Genomic DNA, 26,049 nt, shown 5'->3' with positions numbered 1-26,049 from the left:
GGAAACAGAGAGAAAGCGTTTGATTTCTCATGCAGCTTGGGGAGGAAGGGAGGGTGGAGAGGGACGGCAGTGAAATTCATTAATTCCAGCGATTTGCCAGTCAAACCTTTTTTTTTTTTTTTTTTTTCCCCCAACCAGACCGAACATAAACAAACACAATCATGTGCAAATGAGTCCAAATGAGATGTGACAGTTCTATTGGGCTTAATTTATTAGCAGTGATTATGCAGGCCCCGCTTTCCACTGGCAGCCAGCGGAGACGACTGAGCGTAAATAAAAGAAATCAGCAGCTTTATGAAAAGTGGATATTATTAATAGTGATGGCTAAAGCTGTTGGCATGATGAGATTCATTTAAGCACTGATATGCTCAGCCTTTATGAAAGGTATTTTTTCACTCTTTGAGCACTCAATCCAAACTAGAAATTAGCTTTTCAAGGCCCGCTCCAGGCTCTGTTGTTACAGCAGGGGTTAAATGGACACTATGAATTTTTAATGCAATATTTAGGGTTTTTACATAATAGCACACAGTATGAAGTAAGCATTACGGCAAGATGGAAAAAAGATTATAATGTGAAGATTGTTTGCGCTTCACATAAATGACCTAAAGCTGATTATCTGAAAGCTTTCCAAGTCTGCTTCTTCTGTTTCTTTGCCTTGTGGTGTAAAGTCGGCCCCTAAATACTATTTGTAGTGGTGTTTAAGTCGCAATCTTATTAAACTACACCACAGCATTTGCAAGGAAGACTGTAGAAATACATATAGCAGTATGAACAACAAAGACACAGTTGATATTGTTAGTCATGATCACTGCAGTGGCAGTGATGACGCCAGAAAAAAACCCATCAACTCTACAAAAACATGTAGTGGTTTGTCGTGTGAGTCACATGATGCAGGAGCTCATACTGTATGAACAGGGAAGATGCAGGTATACAGTAAATACATTCAGCTTTCTATCACTGTTGACAGCTGTTGAGAGGGATCTGTCTCCTATTGTGGAATAGTTTATATTCACCTGACTGAAAATCAAGAGACTAGTTAGACTTGTAGATATACAGCACATGCATGTAGCAGCTAATATGTGTGTGGTGATGACGGTATAAAGCACTGTAATCAATCCGCTCATGCAGACAGCTCTTCATGATTCTCTCCATTTGTCTCAGTCTTTGTCTTCAGGCTATAAACAGCTCTGCCTATAATCTAATGATATGCGCTTGGGTTTACTGTAAGTTTTAAGTAGAGACAGACAGGCAAAAAGAAAAAAGAGGGCGAGGTGCGAGGCATCGATTTCACACTGTGATTACACTGTGCTGACAGCTCGCTGTTAATCATCTCCGGTGGTTCGGAGGAGCTGATATCATACAACATTACCATGAAGGGCCCTACCTCGTCACCTAGAAAACCAAATTCTCTGACGTCCCCTCCATCGATAATCCGGTCAGGTGGGCAGCTGTGACACTGCCGGCCTCTGGGACTTGTTTAATCAACCCGTCGGCTGAAGCTGTCCACGCCGCTCTCGGGGAATCGAGCTGATTTCTGGAAGGAACGGCTCGCTCGGCTGCACAGGGGTCAAAGGTTACAAGGCCTGTGGGGGGGTTTGTGGTGGTATGTGGACACACAGAATAGTGGCTGACTCTAACAAAAGAGACTGTTGAACTTGTTTAGGGAATAATGCTTCCCTCTTGGAGAGCATTTTCATTTTATTTTGCAGTGCCGTGCTTAGATCAATAATATTACATTTGATCAGCATGTTACTGTTGACTAATGGATGATAATAAAGCACAAACCATGAACCACAGAATTAAAAGGTCTCTTCACATCATCATCATTCCATAGTCATATAGTCATCTAAAATAATTGTCTTTTATCTGTGCAGGTTTGTTTGACAAGGTGTTTAATTTGCCAGATTAGTATAATTTGCATGTTAGAGATGAAAACAAAAGCAATAGACAGAACAATGGATTGAATTAATTAGGCGTGTGAAGATGCTCCATAATTGCTGTAGCTTTGGTGTTGTAAATAGAGTGCTTTTGTGTTCACGTGTACACATCTGTTCTTGTACACTTTCAGCTAGATTTTGGGATAATCATAGAGGTTTATTAAGTTAGGATTAGGAGCATGTCTTTACAGAATACAGACACCTGCCTCCTAAACACAAACCTGTGTGTGTATTACATAGCTGGCTGTATATTTGAACTCAGTGAGGAAATCAGATTGATATGAATATGAAGGTGATGAATTTAATTCAACATGTCAATTTTGATATCTGTAGTTGTTAACTGTTATTAAATCATTCAAGAACATTTTCATGTTCGTATCTTAAAACTCTTACTTTTTTCTGTGAGGTTTGCTTGTACAAATGTTCCAAATCACATTTAACAAACGTTCTTAATTGCCTGAATTTGTTGTAAATTGCTTGTTTCAGCCTGATGTAGTTCACCTGTTCATGAGGCGGTGCACGTTCTTGAGATCTGATCATTAGCACAATCAACGACCCTACAGTTGCCATATATAAATATAAAACAGTAAAATAATGATACGACATAGAGCAGCACTGTAGTGTGACAGAAACAAAGACGGAATGCTTCGATGTGAAGGTAGATGCTAAAAAAATCTTCCGAAAGCAAAGCGTTTGTGATGGGAGGCATTCAGGGAATGTGACAGTCACAGAGATACTAGAGGAGAGAATATTATAGCCTACAGGTGATGTTACACTGTCAGCTGTAACACAAGATGACACACAGTCCTGGCAACTACTGTAATGTAGGCTATCAGCTGCTGAGTAAAATATGCCAATAAAAATCAATAAGACTAAAAACCCTCTCAATAAACTGTCAGCAATGATGATAAGATCATGAACAGAATATTAATTCAGAATTCATTTTGTTTTAGTCATATTTTATTTTTGTTGATTTGTTTTCATGTTTAAACTACAAATTCATTCAGATTAAGACATTATAATTCTAAGTCAAACAAGTGTTTTCTCCTTGTGAAGAAAGGCAGAGACTATCTGTTCAGGACTCATACGACAGGTCTGGATCACTCCTACTGTAAGTGTGAGTATGAGAACATTGATGAATGCCATAAATGTTCTTAAATAACTCATATGCGCCTCTTTAGAACAAATCTGTTTGTACGAGTGGTTCTTGCATGAGTGTTTGATGCAAAAATGCAATCTTAAATTCAGCCAAAGTTAATGCGTTCCAGCAATGTGAATTAGACAAAGTTAGTCTTTTTAGTACCAAATTCCATCTTTGTGCTTCCATAGACAGTTTGCCAAGTGTGTGAAGTAGCAACACAAAGCAGGTATTTTGTACTAAAAAAGACTTTTGAAGATACTCACTTGTTTTGTCTAACTCAATGCTCAAGTCTGATATTAGCTTCAGCTGAACTAGAATTGTTTTTGCATGACACCAGGACTCTGGATTTTCTCCCTCATTACTTAATTGCTTTAAGAATGTAATTTGGAGAGTGCAGAAATTGTTAATGCGTGTTAATCAAACGCAGCCTGCACACTGGTGAGAAGAGCTCTAATCATCCAAAATAAGTGAAGTCACATGGCCATGGTTATACCATGTGTGTGAGTGTGCAAGTCCTTTTTAATGTGGGAGATATAAAATGTCCCATAAGATGTTTCTGGAACAGCTGTAGTTATCAAATCCACCAAAGAGTACAGTCCTCTAGAACAAACCTGACAGATCTGTCCAGACCTCCCAGTGTGCTGCAGTAACTGAAAGCTCATCTTCTAATAGAGTGAGATCAGAGGAATATTCCTCTTTCAGTTATCTAATATTGACCTTTTTGGAGACATTCACAGTCACTGAGTGATGAGCCTGTAGCCAAGGCCTTAAAACCCATTACATGTTCTGATTGTGTCAATCTAATGTGCTAATTGAATGCTATCCCTCAGCCAATCTTCATCAGTGAAGAGCCCATGCTGGTGAACTGATTTGGATATAATTTGCACAGCGAGAGCTTCAATCACAAGAGACAAACATTTTCCCTCTCATTAAAGAGCACATTAAAGATTATCTTCTCTAGTTGCCACAGTGACTCTATCTAATATGATTTGCTGGAAGTGTGCAGAGAACAATTTCCCTATGATCCAGTGAGACTTGTATTTTCTCTCCTCTCTTCTCTCGCCTCCTCTCTCTTCTACAGTAAGTGAGTCTAAAGAGACCTCTTTGATCTTGTCTCATTGCTCTCAATACTCCAGACTGAATTTAAATCACAAGGCCGACTATTTTAAGAACAAAGCTGCCGTTGTGCTGAACAAGGGAAAAGAGGAGCTCACTTTTATTTCTCCCACTATCCTGTCAGAGTGAAATTTGCTACACAGTAGTGGAAGCTGTGCTTACAGTATTTGTCACTTGAATCCATTGACATGACATATGAAAAATGAGCCCTGTGGGCATACATTGTGATGTTGATAGTTATATGCAGCGGAATAATATTTTGCTGATTTGAGACTAATTACAAAAATGTGTTTACATTTACTGCTGTGACTTTGAATGGAATTAGATGCACAGCACATTTTACAGGGAAAGAGTCCTTAAAACTGTTTTGCATCTGTTGTCATGACGAGGATTAAAATGCCAGTAACGAAACAGTTTCAAGGCTGCAAGGGAATAATTTATGACCGACCCTTTCTATTGTGAAATCAGACATTAGGATTCATGTCAACTTAGCACGATTCATTTATTCAAAATTCTTTTCTAGTGTTTGATGAATTAGGCATAGGTGTACAGGTATGGAGGTGTTATTGTCGTTTGTTGCTAAAGAAACTGCCCATCGTTGTTTTAAATGTTAGGTTTTAAATACAGTGTCAATTTACGAGAGGACAATAAAAATATTATTTGCGACAGTTTACCTGCTACTGTCAGAAAATGCTTAAATTACTGTATCTAATGCCCATTTAATTAATCACAGAACATTTAATTGCATAGTGCACACAGGCAGGAGCTGCTCTGACCTACAGCTTTATTACTGTAGCCTATAATGCAAATACCTTTCTCATATGCAGGGGACACGTTTATTCTATGAATTGAGTTTTCATGAGCCCCACACTTTGCAGAATTCTCTCTCCATTGAAAAGCTTATAATCTTTTAATTGAAGTTAAATTCTAAAGATTATGAAAATATTGCAAAAATGTAATTAATTAGAGATACAGCATTTTCCGAAGGCAACAGCAATAATATACCTTTTTTGTGATTTTTCTAATTATTTTTGTACAATGCTTTTTTTAACAGTGGCTCATAGAAAGCATGTAGTATCAAAAGAGGAGTTATTTTAGTTTACGTCTGATAGTAATTCTTCCTCCATGCTGAGTGTTTTTCTCTCTACCCTCTCTGCTTCCTTAGATGGGCATGGTTCTGTAGGTCTCAACCAGGGAATCATTTCTGCCCTCCAAGACACTTTGAGTTTTTCCAACCAGTTTGTTTCCTAGTGAACATCACTATCTGTTGAACGTTATCCGAAGAGCTCAGATGGACTTTTAGGATTGTCCAACTTTTAAAATAAGGGTCAGATAAGTGTTTACATTTCCAGCTGAATTTGTAACAGCTTTTTTTTTTTTTTACAACTACTCAACTGGTTTGTATCTATATCTGTTTTCCTCTTTTGTAATACCGTGTCGTGTCACTGCGCAGTCAGTATCAGCGTTGTAATCAGCTCTATACGCTTTACAAAGACTGTCAGCATTTCAAAGGTTGTCCGCCTCTTGTCTGCTTTGTGCCTGCTGTATGGAAATCCTTGCTCTTATTTTTCATGGTTGCCCTTTTCAAAAAAGCCAGCAAACATGCCACGAGAAAGGTCAGCAGGATCTGAATAACATTAAAGATCTTCACAGCCTCTTTTCCACTCGTCTCTACCAACCAAAAAAGACATCCATCCACTCTTCTCCCCAACAGGTAACTCTAGAAACTCTAGAAAACTGTCTGCAGACCAGTTTCACACTAATCTGCCAGTGCTGTCTCTCCTGACAGACTCTTGGCACCTCTCTTGCTTTTATTTTGCTGACTGACATGAAATTTACTGGCAGAGGGTTCCTTACCGTAAACAAGGAGGGAACGTGTCAAAGGTTGGAGCGATGGGGACTTAAGCCTGACAAGGGATCTAGGCTGAAAGCCACATAAAGCCTCGCTCATAAAAGGGCACGACTCCCCGTTGCAGGTGTTGAACAAGGAAGACGCATGTAATGGCTCTTTGCTGATAGAGGGCTGCCAGGAGAGAATGAGAGAGGACGAGCTACAATATACGCCTTTAACCACCGAAATCCTTTCACATGGGGGCAGTGTTGCACCTTCCTTCCTCCACTCCCATTATCTCTCTCCACGTCCTCTTCCTCCTCCTCCTCTTGCTGATGTGTTCTTCATCTACCTTTACTGCAGTTGCATGCAGCAGGCGTTCTCCACCCTGGGTCTTCTCATTTCCTCTTCTCATGCTGCTTCTTATGAAAGACGACCACAACAGAGATACCCGACAACACTTGAAGCACCAATAGGAAAGCGGCACTAGTATCAACAGCATCTACAGACACTGAAAATGCAGATAATTTTTGATTAAAGCTAATATTTTGCTTCCATATTTTTGTATATCTTTAAATTAGTTTTTCATTGCTAAACAAATCTCACTCAAAAATTACAAGTTCAAAATTCTGTTTTTTTTTTTAATCAAAGAAATGAGATACTACAGTTCCCAAGAAAGTAATGTCCTCCTGTTAACAAACAATGCAGTATTGATTATTTCTGCAATCTGCAACATTATTTAAACTAAGTTTCATGAATACTTTGTAAATGTGGAAAGCACTGACTAGCCAACATTCTTTTATTTTTTTTTTAAATAAAAAGCCAAACTTGGCCAGATACTTCAGCAAACAAACAGCAAACTGTTGGAGAAATGAGTCCCTCTGTACTTCCTTTGACCTCTCTCCCCTGCTTTCGTTCCTCCCCTTCATCCTTCATCGTGAAGTTAGTTATGGCTGCGATCGAGGCCAGATTGTCTAAAATTCCCCCCCCCCCCCATCTGCAGCAAAAGCACCCCACGCAGTCTCCGCTTACACAAGTCTGTTCCACAGGTGAAAGAGAGCGAGTGCAGTCTGGTTCAGTGTATCACAGCGGGCTTCTTTTCTCACTGGTTCACAATACCCATTGATTTGCGAGCTGATGCTGCGCTGTTCCCTAGGCAGTCTGAGGCATCTCTCCTCTCGCTCTCTCTTTCTCTGCTTACTCACCCCCAGCCTGGCAGCAGTCATCTGAGGACAACTGCAGCGTGAGAAGAAGGCAACACATCAGCGGTGGGCGGGGTGTTCATTAAACATGACCCCGGTGGAAGAGGCATGACCCCGGTGCACTGTGGAAGAGGCAGTTCATACAGACAGCACATATATTTATTTTGCCAGAGCTGGAGGGAAAGACATGCAAACAAATATATATATTGAGAAAACTTTAACAGCTAAGTCCTATGTAGCCTGTGATGAATTTCCTCTATATTTCCTCTATATTCCATTATCATGATTTACACTTAGCTTGTGGAATCTTTCTACAAAGAAATACTGAGCTCTAGGACTTTGTTTGATTCTCACTGTTTGATTCACAAGTTAACATTGGATCGTTGTACATAAATTCAGGCTGTGGCAAGCACTGGAGTTAACTTATGTCTGTCTGAATTGGAATGCAATGGGACCTTTAACCTTTCTCAAAGGCATTCCTGAGGAAGAAAAGAATCATTATAGAGCAGGATATTGGAACAGACTACTTCCAGTGGGCTCAGATGAAACTGATTACACGTAAACCATATTTTATATACTCTCATTTGGACAGACTTTTGCTGAGCTGTGTGTTTTCCACCTGCTGATCGAAAGAGTCCTTTTGTTCAATCTTTCTCCCAATCTCTTCATCTGTAACAGCCTGGCTTGGGCTGCTGGATCTAAGGGATTGATGGGGGGATTTAAAGATGGACCGACTCAAGGAAAGCCAAGATCAGGGAACCAGGCTAAAATGGGGGCTTGGTTTGAATGCCTTTATATCCAAGCTGACAGAAAAGAAGAAGTGAGAAACTGATAAATAGGCTCTTGCTCTTTTCTTGCCACCGGTTCTTAATTCTTCTCTTCAGAAACCCCAACATTCCTGCGGTGAAAAGTCACTGCTGGATCCTATTTCTTACCAGCCTGTGCTGAGAGCACATAGAGACAAACACACATGGAGATTGTTACCCGTTCAAAAGGCCATGTAATCCAACCAGTTTCCCTTTAGGACTTGCCTTTTTTTCTTCCCTGACCGTAAAACACGGTTTATTTAAATCAAGGTTCACTCTAACCACTGCAGTGATTTCTGTAAACTAGAATTAGTATGTGTGTATTTAGAGCCAGATAAGTGATCACAACTTTTCCTATCCTGAAAACTTGGTCAAGGATGGAGGCTAGTGTCATTCAGGACTCAGGGTGGAAGCCTGAATGTTGTCCTCATGGGACGTTATGGACAGTAATGATGGATAGATGAAGTCTTAAGTTCTCTTCTGGCTCAGGAACACATTCCATTAGAGCAGAGGGGGCAGCGCAGTGGTTGGTGACCTGTTGAAGTGTCTTTGAGGGGGACATTTAACTCTTAACCTGTCCGTGATCTGACTGGATATGAGGATAAGTTCAGTACTTTGTACTGTACTTACACATGTACTGTGACCTGTGTATATAAATGCTCCATCCATGTTTTTCTCATTTGCTTTGGCATTATTGTCAAATGAAAATCATTTTCTCACAACAGTACACATTTCTTCAGTTGACCCAGTGATGCAAGATAGTGACCAAAACAGATTACACTGTTTTTCTAAAGAACTGTTTTACTCTGACATGTTCATCAACATGCTCATTGAGTAGTTCCACACATTTAAATATTTGAGCCAGCCATAACTTTTCAGACAGAAATGTTTCATACATTTCAGTAATCTGATTTTCTTATTAACATTCATCCCCAAATTTTAGTGCAAATTATCACATTGTCAGGTTTAGTTTACAGGTGCAGCACCTGCTCCACCAGCAAGTAAAAGTGAGTTTTACTAGCATTTGTGTGACAGGAGTTTTGATGCATACTAATCAGCTGGCTGTAGAGGATATTTGACTTCACTACTGGCTGTAGCACAGAATCACAGAATTAATGTATTTAAGTCTCAATGAGATATTAAATACAGAAACGCAATGGATGCACATCCATATTAGCTCTGCTCTGTGATGTACTTTCATCCTCTTTTAACACAAAGTCAAAGTTTTCTATGAGACATTAAGATTTCTACAGCTTTTTTCCACTTCTTTTCTTGCATGTCATGTTGAGAATTAATCTGTCATTCAGAAGATGTAATAGCTTGGAGAGGACTGTTTTTTTTCTGTCTCTGGCTCCAACAGTTGACAAGAAGGTGAAGGGCATCTAAAAACAAGTTTTGCAGACATGACAGGTATAAACATTTCATTACATTCATTTGCAGAGGCATTCTATCATCTCAATGCAAACAGTATCATCTGTAACACCAATGAAAAAATGTGGACATTCTGTGCCTCTGTCTGATGTGTGTGACTATTATTACCCTGTTCAGTGTTTGATCACCTGCTCGGGTCACTTACTGCCCACTTAATCCATTCTAATTCAAGTATTAGTGGGTGGAATGAAAACTAACAGACCTCTCACTCCTTCAGGATAAGTTAAGTCCATCTGTTCCATAAAACTCACCCAATATAAAAAAAACAAAAAGTCCTTATCGTCTCTGCCCTAAGCCCATTGTTATCCTTCCCCTCTACTCCTGTAATATAAACAGCTGTTGTTTTGAAATCTTGTATTTGGCGTGGAGCTCTGTAATTAGACTAATAACATTGTCATATTACACTCAGATGTGCTTTGATCCACACAATCAGTTGGCACTCGGATTAGGCTGTGCATGTACTGTATGTACAGGGTTGGAATGTGTCTGGAAGACTTAAACTGTAAACTAGGCAGCTGATTACGCTGGATATTTCTCCAGAATCATCATTCTTCACACTCATCTCTTCTTCAGTACCAAAACATTATAAGGCAATCATCACAAGATGTTTACACTGCATGAAATATTCATCCTATCCAGTCATTTACGCTCATATAGCCTCTCTTGAATTCATTTTAAAAAATGAGTGAACCGAAATCTGCAGATAGAGTGTGATAATTGTTTTTGTGACTATTTCTCTGCCTTCCTCTCAGGATGTTTCCCTCGTGTTTAATGCCTCCTATCTCTCTCCGCACAGTGTTTTTTTTGGTCCAGAAAGCCAATTTTCTCCAGGATATAGTGGCTTCAGGAGACCAAAGGAAACCTTTCCCAAACCTAATCCCTCACACCTCCAGGGACCCTGAGTTTACATGTTGAAGCACCTTGATCTGATAAACTCCCCGCAGGCTCACGTTGCATCTCTCTAAGCCAGCACAACACACTCATGGCACCCACCCATCCCCATCTGCAAACCTCATTTATGCATTTCAAAGTGTTACGGATTGAGTGATATTAACTTTCCTCAGGATGTGAGAAGTGGAGATAGAGAAGTTTCCTAGAAAAATAAACAAATACTTTGTAATTGAACTATTTTGTTGTTCCCTGTGAGAATGTCTGTACAAAGTCAATGTTTGAGATACTAAGAGACCATAAAGAGAGTTCTGACTGTTTACCAGCAGTCAGACTGTGAGGGGAAAAGTGTGTGTGGATTGAACATGTGAGGAGTTCATTCGTGTTGTAGTCTTTGCCTCCTCTCTCAGTGAACTACAGCCTCATGAATAAGCTCTTGCAAATGTTGTTGGAAATACTAATCAGTGTTTCAAAGCACACTTTGTCCTTCCTAACTGTTCCCATGGTCTTTTGACTGCACAACACTGATGCCTCATTGCCTCAATGTGCTTAAAGGACACAGAATCCCAAGACACCACTAGAGTTTTGGTGTCACTGTACAAACTTTTTAGACTGTAGCAGGCACCAGGGAAATGCCCACAACTCTGTGTAGATTTTAGCTGGAATTGCTGTTTTATTGAGACTATACAGTACTTTATGTCAAATTATCTTAAGTTTAAAGATAAAAAAAATACTTTTTTGTTAATAAATGTAAACTATAAGTGAATCTTGTACAAATTCAGTGCTTTTTTTTGTCAAAGAAAATACATTCCTTGAACCATACATTAGCTGTTTTATTTGGCAGTCTTCTCATTTTCACTGTAGAAACACCACTTAAGACAAATATTATTCCTGCAAGTTACTTAGCAAACCCAATCTGGCAGCACTTCAGTTATGGATTTAGAGCTGGCTACAGTTCAACTTTGCTGCCTTAACATCTCAGAAGAATATCCAATCTCCTTAGCAATTGTTTTGGATGTAAAGTTGTGGCAAAACTTCAGAAATATTTATAACAGCCATCTGCAACAGTCACACTGATATTGACACATTTTTACTATCAACACTTTACTCATTTGCAGCTTGCCATAGCACCACCCCCAGCAATCTATATGTTATACATACTGTATATTTACAGCTGAATGTAGTGACACAGATTTTGTTTTGGCAAGATGAAACTACATGTGGTCCATAACATAAAGAACAATGTCAGGGTTTGATTCTCTAGAGTTCCTTCACACCATACTGACTCATACAGACTGTACATGAAGATATTCTGTGTCTTAATTTGCTGAGAAACTCACATTGAGGAGTTAAAATATCTGTCTATGAAAGAGACGTACCAGATGAACTTATTGACTTTACTTGTTAAGCCCACTTTAATCAAGATGCTATGATGAGAGATGCTAGAGATGAAAGCGAGGAGACAGTTTTTTTTTTTGTTTTTTTTAGCCTTGAGCTATGGAGGCATCTGTAAAAGTGATTTTAATGCAGCAGTCCTGCGCTCAGATACAACGTGCAACAAATGTAGTAGGCAGCCAGTGTAACACAATTGCCATTCCATTTGAACAGTGGGTAGTAAATCATCAAGAGAATTTTCCATGGCAACCATGCTGGTTAATGGTTGTGCTTTGGCTTAATGATATGCCTGGTGAGAGAAAGTGAGAGAGAGAGGGAGAGAGAGATGATAATAGGAAAGTCGTATGAATAATCATTAGATTAATGTCGTCCACATCAACTGCATGTCAATAAGTGTGAAATTAAACTTGACGTTTCTCTTAGCAGCCATTAACAGTCGATCCAATTAGCCATTTGGACAGGGAAATGTCTCATTCTTTAATTTGTTCGATTCCAAATCAATCTAATTATAAATCGGAGGATGAAAAATGGGCACATCAGGCAATATCTGCTGTTGTGTCATAGCCACAGTAATAATGATGTGGTATTACTGTCACTGCAGCGTGGAATACATGAGCCTGGCTGTGCTTTGTGTGTGTGTGTGTGTGTGTGTGTGTGTGTGTGTGTGTGTGTGTGTGTGTGTGTGTGTGTGTGTGTGTGTGTGTGTGTGTGTGTGTGTGTGTGTGTGTGTGTGTGTGTGTGTGTGCGCGCGCGCGCATTTTGTCTAAAGGTGCAGATTGCAGACTCTGTATTCTAATGCGGAGCCCTTATCCACGTCACCAACCCACTGCTGTCAAAGTAATAATCTCCTGCTCTTCATCACTCCCTCTCTATCCACTCTCTTCTCTCACAGCTGCAATTGGGTTCTCCATTTCTTGTTTCTCGCCTCACCTCTGACTTCACTGATGTGAAACAGAACACCCAGCTCTCAACAAGCCAGTTTGACAAACGTCATCTCTAATTACAGTCACTTTGCTCAGATAAGTGTCATAAATTAAACCTCTTTACTTCATTACACAGTGATTTGTGAACTTATTACATCCTTGTGTCACAGATTTAATGGTTCAATGTTTATGGGGTGATTTACAATAGGTATGCTATACGTGGTGAGCAAACATTTTTAATGACAGAAAATTAATATTTGCGCACTGGAGTGAAAGATTTACTATAAAAAGTTATTGGTAATGGTGATAGACTGTTAGAGTGCTATTTCATCCCACTGATAATGCCCAGATCACCAGTTCTATCTATTACAGCTTGCTCCACTGAGTGAATGCATATTGATTTGATGAAGGTATTAAATTAGATTTTTGTAGAGGAAGTGATGCTTTCTGGAAATGACTCCACAGACTGCAGATTTAAGTGTTTCTTCAGAAGTCATTTTGTTACCAGGATTTGTAAAATAGAGCCTCAAAGCTACAGAATGTAGAACAATGTGTACCGTCCAAAGGCAATGTTGACAGTCACGCACCGCTGTCTAAATGGATATGAATTATAATTGTAAATCATTTTAGTCACTTTAATATTTGACAACACTGCTCAAAATTATCAGTTATGTTTTTACAGCTTTACTTTATATTGAAAATGTTTCTGTCATGATAAACAGCATTTATTTGCAGTTGCTTAATGTCACCTCACTTGTCACACACATCCAACACACACCCACACACAAACACAGCTAGCTGCTGTAAATGAGCCTGCATTAGGTGTGAGCCTGGGTGAGATCACTTATAGATGTGAATAAGCACTGATAACTGAGTTAACATTTTAGCAGAGGGCAAACACACAGTGCAAATAATCACTGCAACCTAATTTAGCTGTTCTCTACACTGTGGTGAAAAATGTAATTACAAACTAGAGCTGAAACAGTTGAATTGATTAGCTGATCAACAGAGAATTAATTGGCAACAATTTTAATAATCTCAATTGTTCAATCTCAAGCATAAATGAGAAAAATACAGCGGTTCCAGCTTCCCAAATGTGAATATTTGCAGCTGTTCTTCCTCTTCAATGATAGTGAAAGCTGTATTTTTGGACTGTTGGTCGGACAGAGCAAGATGTTTGCATTTTGCACTATTTTCTGACATTTTATAGTCCAACAACCTTCAGCAAATCATAACACAATCAGTTCTAAATGAGCCCATATGTACATGTTTCCTCCATGTTTGTTTTATGTGCACAAAGTGCATGCAAACTTATGAGTAGCAGAATACATTGTGTTGGAAGTGACTTTATCAGCCTGTGTCACACTCTCCATAAACAGTCACTCCCATCCACTCACTTGTAGAAGAGAAGACACCACTGTGAGTCAGCGACCTTGGGTGCACTTCATTTGTACTCCCCTCTCTGTCTGAGTGGGGTCAAAGGTCAAACAACTTATATGCTAAGTCAACAAGTGCTGCCATCTGCCTGGTCATTAGCGCCGACCTTTCACTAGTTAAGTGGGGTCACCGAGTAGCATAATAAGCAGCAGTATATAGACACATAATGGCTCCCCCTCTGTTGTGTGGGATGGATGAGCTTATAACAAAGAATAAGTATTTCAGCACTCATGTAGAAATTTTACGAGTAAGAGCAAGTCAGACTGTTAATGTAAACATTTGTAAAATATCCTCATTTATCCCATCCTGAGAGAGTTTTTGCATTTATCTTTTTTTGCACAATTGGATGTTTACATTTAGAAAACAATTTACATTGTTGTTTCAATTCTTCACTGGCTGTGAGATCTGCTATTGTAAGTAAGCAGCAGCACACTAAGTATGTGAGCTTGTATAAATGCCTTGGCATATAATTGGCTACAAACAGAACATCTGGTCCTGAACACTCACACAAATGCACAGAGAGAAACTAGACCTCTCTTGCAATGATAGTGCATAGCTGTACCTACCTAGTATCAATCCTCTAATACTCACAAGTCAGACCACACACACTAACAACAACAACACACAGGGTAGCTGTAACACTGAAAGAGCTGAGGACTTGGCTGATAACAATTTACCGCTGACACAGAGAGGGAGGGGGGGAGGACAGTTTAAGGAGTTGGCCCAGCGTAATGGCCTTCACCCGACCACCTGGCCTGATTTTACAGAGTCATGCTGAGGTGAGAGAGAAAGCGAGAGAGAGAGAGAGAGGGAGAGAGCAAGTGATATTTCCAGGCCTGGCCGGACATGAGTGATAGGAGATGAAGATCGTGCTGATAGAGGGTAATGATTGTGATCTCTCTTTCTCTCTGTCTCACTGAGCCTGCGTCTAGGTTAATGGGAGTCAGGTCAGGTGGGTCCAGGGCGCTCACTGTGATGGTCATCTGGTTATCTGGGCTGTATCATTGTGGAACAAATGGATGCTGATAGTGTGGTCACCTACATCATTGTGTGAGGTGCAGGTGTCTGGCTAGGTGGATGGTGGAAATGCGGCAAAAAAAACAAAGCAGGGATAAGGGAAACAGAATAATATGCAATAAATGTATACAGTTCACAGCCATCATTGAGGTCCAATGAATAATTGGCTGTGCAAAAATAATGTATCTCACTGGAAACAGAGATAACTGAAATGGAAAGTCTGCAGCCATGCTAGCAGCTCTGTCAGGCTGTAAAGAGCTGATGTAGTGTACAGTATAGTAACATCAGCACACTATGACATGCTCACAATGACAATTTTAACATGATGATGTTTAGCTGGTAATGTTTTTTGTATTGTATAATCATAGTTGAGCATATTAGCATGCTAACACTTGCTAATAAGCACTAAGTTCAACTGATGATGGTGCGTGAGGAAAAGTTTATCCCAAGGGTAAAATGAATGTCTAAATTTTGTGGCAATCTATGCAATAATTGTTGAGACATGTCACTAAAATCGCAAATGTCAACATCATGGTTACGCTACAGGAAAAGTCAGGACATTAAGGCTTCATTCTCTGGAGACCATGATGGTACAAAATTTCATGGCATTTCATTTAATGGATGCTGAGATATTTCAGTCTGGTCAAATATGTAGACAGACTAATGTACTGACAGGCTGACATTGTCTTCCATAGATCCAAGCCTCTAACGTGGCTAAAAATAAACTTGTGCAGAGAGGATCCATGTACAGTGAGTAAAAATAAAAGTGATTATTCTAATTCAATTCAAACTTTATTTCAGACTTGTGGTCCAGATAAAAGACAGGACATTACATAGAATACATTACATACAAAAGCACAATAAAAGATTATGGTTTGAAAAAGAAGAAATATATATTAGTGTCGTACAAAGAGACAACTGTACCCTCGGCTTTGATTGGTAGCATGTAGTACTAAACCTTATGTTTGATAAAACCAAGATGATTTCATTGTCAGAGTCATTAAGCTGGCAAATAAATTTATACATGAGATTTCTTAAAACAATTTCGAAAGTGTTGGCTCCTGCAGCCACAAACATTTCACTTGCACTACACAATCTAGGTCTATTAAAGGGAAACTTTTTTTTTCAACCTGGACCCTATTTTCCCATCTTTTGGAGCCTAAGTGTGTAATGGGGACAACAATTTTTGAAATTGGTCTAGTATTGAGCGAGAGCACCTCAGCCGATTTTCAGAGTCATGGCTGAATATTAACTGAACTGAACTCAGAACAAGACTTCTCCTTGAGCAAGACTTGGTTAGACTCAATAACAAACAGATGGATCAAGCCAAAGGTAAAGAAAAAAGTTTTATTTCCCCATAGGGATCCTTTCCATCATGTTGTCAGACATTTATAATAACAATCTGAGCATTTTAGTGAATGTACATTGACAGGGCGCTATCGGCCTAAAGGATTACATTGTAGCCCGTTTCGCAACTGCCAGCTGAAGCACTCTTGTTCGATACTGGACCAATTTCAGGTTTCCAGGTTGAAAAATAGCGAAGTTTCTCTTAAAGTAATTTCTCATGGCATCATTATAAGCTACATGGACTAAGGACCACAAGATCATCTGCATACATAATATGGTTCACTAGAGTATTACCAATCATGCACCCACTATTACAGGCTTTCAATTGCTTGCTATACAGATTAAAAAGAACTGGGGACAAAATCCCCCCTTTGTCTGACACCATTGCTAACCCCAAATGGGGCTGAGAGACTATTACCCCATTTTACTTGCATAGTCTGGTGGGCATACCAGTAAGCCAGAATTCTCACAATGTGTTTGGGCACCTTCACTGACTCAATTTAACAACTTTATATGATTAACATAATCAAAGGCTTTGGAGGCATCAATGAAACACATAAGAACTGATTAGTTATGACCTCTAAATTTGTTCACAGTTTCCTTTAAGGCATATATATAGAAGTCAGTGCCATGCTTACCTTTAAAACCAAACTAGTTATCTGTGGAGTTAATAAACTCATTTAATCTATCCAGCAGGATTCTTTCTAGGACTTTTGACAATATGCCGGCTAAAGCCTGTAGTTATCTAGGCTGTGTACTACCACTTTGTCCTTAATGACCGGCACTAACAGAACAGCCAACAGTGAGTCTGGTAACAAGCCATGGATAATAAAGCCGGTAGAAAACAAATGGCAAGAAGAGGAGCTATCCTCAGACTTGCATATTTAAGTTGTTCAGCAGTAATATGATCTAAACCACTTGCTTGTTTATAGCTTTGTACACCTCATGCGACATAATAACCATTGAATCATTACTCTCAATATAGTACACCTTATACAAATCACTTTGGACACAGTTGAATAAGGTACTATAATGCTGTCGCCATAACTCAGCAATATTGTCTGTTCCAGAGATTCCATCTACAGTGCATGGTAGAGATGTTTTAGATGTGTTAAGAAATCTCACTTCTTTCCAAAAATCAATAGCATTGTTACTTAGCAGTTTCTTGGAATTAGCCCTCTTGGCTTGCTCATTTTTACAAATGAAGTGAATGGCATATTTATATTTTGGATTAGTGAGCTCCTTGTACTCGAGAACAAGCCCCTGTCTGGCTCTACCTGCCATAGCCCATGATTTGGAGGCTTCATGCGCTTCAGCATGATACTCAACTACATACTTGTTCCAACCAGGCTTGATGTTATGTGTCTTATTTTTATACTTGTAGTAGGGCTCACTGCCTTCATACAAAGTACTTACTATAGTATTATACATGGAGCAGCAATCTCTCCTATGCTTCACATCCTTACAATTAACATCACTACACTGAATTGCATCTCTAAGTAGATGAATATTACTTAAGGATTTGTCTGTATGAGCATAATAGGCTAAGATGTCTTTGTGAGGGTTGACCAGTCCGGTTTTCGCATGTTGACATTATGTCCACTTCTAGCTAGCACAGGAAGATTCAACATTCAATCTATTTTCCACTGACAGTGTTCAACATTTATTGACATAGCAAAAGGTATAGGGGTCAGTCATTGCTGCCCCATACAGAATGCTCATACACCCCAATGAAGCATGTGCATCAGCTGTACTAATACAATGGTCCAGTCATGTACTAGTGTGCCAGGCCTCACTAATCTAAGTATAACTATCTGTTGGCCAAAGCACTTTGCTTGACAATATAAAATTATCGTCTTGACAGAACTGAACCATGTGATTGGCAAATAATGGATTCCTGTCTGAGATATCTGCATTCATATCCCCAATGACATATACAATAGAAGACGACTTTCCTTTTTAATAAAGCTTATAGTTAGGGCTGGCCCAGGCCTGCCTTGGACCACTAGTTATGCTGCTATAGGCCTAGACTGCTGGGGGGGACTTCCCATGATGCATTGAACTTTATCCCCTGCGCTCTGGCCCAGATGCAGGCCACAACAGTTGTATGATAAAACCTGAAGGTTCATTTAGCAAGATTAGTGAGTGCCCATCGCACCAGCAGGTAAACTCATTCCCCTTGCAGCAAGTAGAGTATTTGACCAGATAACTCCAGCCCTGTGTGGCTCATAATAGCAGTGGTCAAATGGCCCTTCTGGCCAGAGCTCTGGATTGTACATTCATTACTTTAAGGCAACTCTTTAAGTTGTTGATGTCTTTCTGTGGCCCTTTATGGGAAACGCACCGCTGTGTAGTAGGGCAAAGTTCACACAACATTCTCTTTGACAACTCTATCCACACGGAATCAAGAGTGTTTGCAGCCAACAGGATGATCTCATCCTGGTTTAATGTCATAATTTTTACAGCAAGGAATTTAAGCAACTCATCCCCCACAATACCTTTGCCATCAACAGTCTTGTAGATCTCAGGTTTTATTCAAGACCGGCTATAAACAGGAGCAGCCAAGCTTCAATGTGCAATGTCCGTCTTTAGCTAGCGTGTGTTGATCCATCCAAGGTAATCTTATAAGGTAACTGCCTCCTGTGTTCACAGTTTTTCAGATTTTTCAAATAAACACTTGGATACAGATTTCTCATCAGGAGATTGAAACATTCAACATTCACAGTCTTACTCCACCCTATGGAAAATATAATATAATATAATATAATATAATATAATATAATATAATATAATATAATATAATATAATATAATATAATATAATATATTATTAACCTATGTGCTGTAGATCAGGTGAAGGATGAAGTTGAGCAGGTGGCCATGTGGGAAATTATTTGTTGAGCCTTGGTACCATGTGACTACTGAACTCAGTAGAGAGCATGGGTTGAAGAAATATGGTAAGGAGAATGAATTTACTCACCTGTCATCCACTATGTCTGCAGATTTAGTTAGAGAGCATATAATATAATATAATATAATATAATAATTCATATATGTTTCCCTGTAACAGCATTGTCAGGAAATAAATTGTCTTTACATGCTGAGGGAGCATAGGTGTAAATGCAGTTAGCTGCTGGTTACGCTGGTACCCAACCAGAAAATCAGCCCTCATTCTCACTGTTCGACACCTAAACTAAACCGTGGTACTTCTACGCCTTTCCACGGCAGTATGTTCAGCATTCCTCTCCTGTCTTATGTCATTAAGAAAACAATTACTCTGTTCCCCATACCTCATCTGGGCCTACCAGCAGCAGTCACAGGCACCATATGGCCATATGTCACTGAGTACTGTATATCACACACTGATGTTAGCCTGCAGGCGTGTTGTTGTTCATATTATTCCTATTCATGTACTTTCATACAACGAGACACTTGACTCTATTTTCCACCGACAGTGTGTCAGCCACTCAATTTACCTTGTTTCAAGCCATGAAGACCACAGATAGTGTAAGAGAGCTATATATATCAACATAATATAGTATTGTCAAAGAACAACATTTCACCTCTGAAAGCAAATATAATGCAGCTCTTGAAAGGGTTTACATTGTATATTTCTTGATTTGAAATCAGTCTTACTGTAGCCTATGTGCCATGGTGGAATGCACATTTACTCAAATACTGTATTTAAGTACAATTTTGAGGTACATCTACTTGAGCATTTCCATTTTATGCTACTTTATACTTCCACTCCACTACATTTCAAAGTTAATATTGTACTTTTTACTCCACTACATTTATTTCACAGCTATAGTTACCAGTTACTTTTCGGGTCTAGATGTGTAAAAAAAGTAAAGAAGTGTAACACAAATTATGTATTTTATATTTGAGATAAATTTAGGCCACTTTAAAGGTTTTTTTTCTGTTGATCAGTGTAAAAAAACTTTAAATCCACTTTGATTCAATGTTGTAAAATAATAAAACATGAAAAATTCCAAGGTGGGTGAATACTTTTTACAGGCACGGTATATCTGTAGCCTGTTTATACTGCATAAAATAAACACTGAGTGGGGCCATTTTGCATAATGAGTACTTTTAGTTTTGATATTTTAAGTCAATTTCTGTACTTTTAAAATGTCAGTCACCTCCCCCATACTTGGAAAGGTCTCCACTTAATACCCTTTCCTGTTTGCTTCCCAGTGCGTGACACTGAGTCCACCACCACATGAGCTAAGGCCTTCTTGGTGCCATAATGCTTTTTACCACGCAGGGCTTTTTTTTTTTTTTTGCTAAAGCCATGGGTTTATAAAATTGCTATCTCTCTTTGAAAATAAAGGCTCTCTTTGCTTTCAGATCGCAGATATGTCATTCCATTGTCATTCTGTCAAGTTTTGGAATTCCAGCCATTTCTATGTGAAAGAATGATCTGTTCATCTGAAGTGGGATTTTGAATGCAAGACTTTAACTAGCGGTTTGGAGTTGTTTTTTGTAGCTCAAGCATGCTGTACAGCTGATCACTAGAGAATCCTCGATTCTTATCTCTGGTATTTGGTTGTTCATATCATACTGGAATCCATTGCTGGAAATGCATGTTTCTCTACATGGATGAGGCACCTTTTTGTTGTGTAAAGATACTATTGGTATCTTGCCCTATGTTTATTTGCAGGTAATCATTATTATCAAAATGCATCTTAGATGAGAAGGGCTTTGCTAGCATTCAAGAGAAATTGCAACAGACTTTTTGCATCTCGTAGGTTATGTACATTTAGTTTAGAATATTTCCCTCTGGATACTGTTAGTGTCTCATTAAATATATATCTGAGGTGTAATGTTTGGATGAATGGCTTTGCTAGCACTTAAGGGACGTTGCAACATGATGTTGCATAGATTCAGTATGGTGGCTCATTTGTTTTTGGGGATTAACTCTCTCAGCAGAATCCTTTTTGCTGCTCAAATTCTTTCCGAGCTCCTTCAAAGAACAGAGCAAATCTGACTGTATTACCAGTTACTATAAATGGTCATTTCCTTGAAGTGTCTGACTGAAATCATTGTTAATGAAATGCTATGCCAAGCAGAATATGCTTTGTTGTTAATACTGCTACCATCTCTATAGCAATTTAATTCCACTCCATATTATTATTATTATTATTATTATTATTATTGTAGATTAAAAATGGCATAGGACCAATAATCTGACTCCCGTTGTGCTGCCATTCTCATGCTAGGAAAACAGAACTGGATCCCGTCCATCAGTTCACACTGTGTCCTTACATGGAAACAGTTTTCAAATGAAGCACTGCTAACAGCACAAAATTGACTATGCTTTTTGTCAAGGGAATTCACAGTATCATTTGCCAATAATGACTAATGCCAGTAATGTGGACGGTGCAGTCTTAAATCTTGAATACAAGCACTTAAAGCTTGGATTTTTAAACTGTTTCAGGCTCTGAGATTCTAATTCAACCTCTGAGCTCAAAACTGTATTTAGTCTAAAGAGGATCAATGCACTACTAGTTACTTTGTGAACTCTGAAGATGAGAGGAAGTAATAATTAAGAATTGTGCTCTTACAGTGCAATCATTTTAAATGTTTTGTTGTTTCCTTCATCTTGTATGTCATGTCTAATTCCAGTATAATGTGTGAGGCAGCAGATCAATTCACAGTTCAGTTTTAAAAGTACAATTTTCAGGTCATGCTCAGCGTTTAGCCTTCGCCAGAACACCCGCAGCGGAGTTGGAAAACTCTGCCTACTGCCAGTGGGATCCCCAGAACTGTGTGAGTGTGCAGGTGTCAAGAAGCATCTTGCTCATATTACTGGCATGAAGTGTCACTAATGTCTCCTTCTGAGGCAGAGTGAACCCTGAATCAGCGCTTAGCAGAACCCTGAATGGAGACTTCTCCACTGAAGTTTACACTCTGATGATCAGGAAAGCTGCTGCAGATGCTCTTGCGGAGCAGTCATCTGTTTAACACTCTTTCCTCTTATTCTCACTCAGTGCGTTTACATGCACTTAAGTACCTGAGTTACAGTCAGCTTTTTTCTCCACAAAGCTGATTTCTTAACTGTCATGTAAACAAGAAACCTGCTTTCTGTAATCGGGGTAGGGGATTAGAGAAGCCAGGAGTCCCTAGGTAGATTTCTCCTGGAGAACACTGATTTATCTGCCTGCATAACCAGGTTTCTCATCAGCTTTTTACAAGTACATGTGTGCATAACAATAGACTGCAGACAGGGAAAGCACAGTGCAGAGCAGCTGGATGAAAGGAGAGATCATTAAGCAGAGCAATGTGTCCTTGTATTTAAAATAACTGCATGTCTGACTAAATGTCTGACTAAAACTGAAACTAAAGCAAAGTAGCCTGTAGAATTCAGACCCTTTTACCTGTCTGTCTGTCTGTCTGTCTCACTGAGCTATCCGGCTGCTCTGACCCCACCCGCCTCCAAAAATAAAAGTCCGGAAGCAACATCTTCTATCACTAATAGTTAAAATCAGGTTACTGCAGTGCATGTTAACACATTCCCCGATTACCCACGTAACATGGTTTCTCTGAGTAACCTGGTTACTTAAATGCATGTAAACACACTGACTGATCTAGCTTTCATCAGACAATAAATGAGAATCCACATAACTCTAGTATAGCAGTACTCTTGCCCTGGCTGGTTATGTTTAGTCCATTGAGAAGCTTCTTGAACATATCTAGAGCAGTCTAGTCTTTATGGCCACAGCACATCATGGGAGAGGGTCACAAGGTCACAGTACTCATTGCCAAGGAAAGTGTTATGCTTCTCTTTCAGCCCCCACAGTTAAGTTCGTCCTCCTGAACACCACTTGACCTCACAGTAAAAATGTCAGTCACCTCCCCCATACTTGGAAAGGTCTCCACTTAATAAAATCCACCACCCTCGCAACCATATCCTCTCCTGTTTGCTTCCTCGTGCTTGTGTATGCAGAATAGTTTGTGTGACTTTGAGTCCACCAACACATGAGCTAAAGCCTTCTTTGTGCCATAATTCTTTTATACCAGTAAGTGCAAGGCCAGTGTTTTTTTGTTTGTTTTGTTTTTTTGCTAAAGCCATGGGTTTATAAAATTGGTATCTCTTCAAAAGAAAGGATCTTTTTGCTTTCAGATCACAGAAATGTCACTTCATTGTCATTCTGTCAAGTTTTGGAATTCCAGGCATTTTTGTGTGAAAGAGGGGCTGAATCTATTTTGCTTGCTGCCTCTTCACCCAGCAAAGTACCACACACCTCTTTGAGGCTTGATCAGGTTCTCTTCACTGTAGTGAGGTTTCTTTGTCCTGGCAATGCTGCAGGCTTACTCAGTAAAGCGCCTTCAGGCAGAGTATAGGACAGATACATTTTTTAGAACACTTGCATTCAGGGACAGAATTGCTGTATTCACTGTAGTTTTTACTAATAAAGACGATGTGTAACACTGGCTTGCACTTATCTTTCATTTGAATAATGCACAGTGTTATATCAATAATAGTGGATCAGATAAGTACAGTTCAGATAGAAAAGATGCACACCTCACTCCCTCACTGATGCATTGACTGAGGTTTCATATCAGAGACTGGGTTTCATTTCATGAACTACAGCTGGTTTTCACACAACAAATACAAGTGTCTTGTGATGTTTGCTGATCATCTCTAACTTGCTCATTACCTAAAACTGATAATCTGATAAATGAAAGGCTTGCAGTGTTGATAAAATTGGATTATTAGTAGAATGTTGCTTGGTGGGGAATCAAAATCTACTAATGTTACTAATACTGTAACATTAATGATGGTTCTAGTAAGCCATGACAATGTGACAGTAAGCCAGTAGTGGGTAGATAAATGGAATTCAGCCATTACTCATTTTATTAATTACTGTTATTTTCTTACTGTGAAAAAGGCCAATGCTTTTGACTTTGGTGACCTCACATAAACCCAACATGGCTAAGATGCCGGCAGTTACTGTTTCACTTCACCAAGGTAGGATAAATGTTTGTATCTTGTTCTAACATACATGCCCATGTAGTCCTGTTCAGTTGTGTTTGTATGCTTAGTGATATTAGTAGGGTATGTCTGCTGGCTGTTTGACTGCTCTGCTGCATATCTGATAGTAGGTGCTGCTTTGTGTCTGCTGGCTGCTAATTTCTGCTCCTGTACTGTGGCTATTTACCTGTATGCAGTATTTGTATTGACATCAATTGTGAATTTGATTTTTGCATTGGCTGAACTCAGTTTTCTTTGGTTGTTATTTGGCCCATGCATTATGATGGTTGCTTTATGTAGTGGTGAAACATTAATACTGTGGAAAACAAGGTTTTCTATTTGTTTAATCCACAACCCATTCACATAATTATTTCCTGCTAATATTGGCTTCATGGGAAATTCAACATGGCTTTTATCACTCACACAGGACAAGCAGTGACATTCATATTCTATATATTTCATATTCAACCCAGCACTGGAGAGATATTTCAACTCAAAGCAGTGGCAGGTTGCTTCACTATTCTTCAGATCATAATTATATCTTAAATGCTCCTATTCTATGGTTTTCACTGCTGCTACATCTATCTGCCCCACTGCAAAGTCTAAGGTCATATTCACGTACTGATGGTCAGTTTCTGCATAAGAATGCTGCAAGATAATATAACTAGTGATTGTCACTTCCAAGCCATGATTTTTCTATCTAACATGCTGAAGTTAATCATCTGCTGCATATCTGACTTGTCTTAGCCTGCTGCTGCATATCAATCAAGTTTATTTATCACATGCAATCATTCAGGCATCATGTGGATTGCTGGGTTTATCCATCACAACTAGTAGATAGTATATTCTCCGTTTGGGAATGGCAGCTGGTCTGTATTCACATAGAAAATCTGTTCCAGATTGTTGGCTGACTGAAAACAGGCTTCTCTGATCACAGCAGGAACAGTTTTTTTTAGGTCACCAGGATCCCCTAGTTCTTCATAAAGAGACTGTATAGGCTGTTGGATGACCTCCATGTCCTTGAGATCACACCAGAGACAATAGTCAAATTAAAGATAAGGGTCAAGGTTTTAACTGTTGGATGAGAAGACATTTTCAGCAGGTCAAGGACAATGGTTATCATATTTAATACTGAGTAATACAATATAAAACTGATGGCACTGCATATGCCCTTCTAATATGATAAGAAGAAAAACATTAGGTTTAAATGATGAAACAATGAACTGCAATCCTGCTTGAGAATGTGTTTTGGGAGATAATTTGACCTCAAATCATTGTATTATTCTGTGCTTTTTTCATGGGGTAATCAGACCTAATCTGTTTTACTGAATTTCTAAATACCATAAGGAAATCACAGGAGTGCTATAATCCTTGTTTGTTTTTTTCTTACATAATTAGTGAGCCTGACTGAGAAAAACATGAATCCAAAATAATGTAGACTCAGCATAAAGAGGAGATATATATTAATCACCAAATTAGTGATTTAATTAATGCACTGTGTTCTGTATATTAGCTCAATAAGGCAGTCATATACACAAGGTCCCCACAGACCTTAAAAAGCATTTAAGTTTAATACATTTTTAATATGACCTTTTAAAAGT

At 39.0% G+C, this 26,049-nt stretch overlaps 1 protein-coding gene across 9 annotated transcripts in view; it reads left to right on the top strand.

The window, feature by feature from the left end:
- The window catches only part of auts2a (activator of transcription and developmental regulator AUTS2 a), a 479,781-nt gene that overhangs the window by 33,343 nt on the left and 420,389 nt on the right, over positions 1–26,049 (top strand). The window lies entirely within an intron of this gene.

This window comes from Thunnus albacares, chromosome 13, assembly GCF_914725855.1.
Source record: "Thunnus albacares chromosome 13, fThuAlb1.1, whole genome shotgun sequence".
Lineage (NCBI taxonomy): Eukaryota > Metazoa > Chordata > Actinopteri > Scombriformes > Scombridae > Thunnus > Thunnus albacares.
This window is presented reverse-complemented; position numbering and strand designations above follow the sequence as displayed.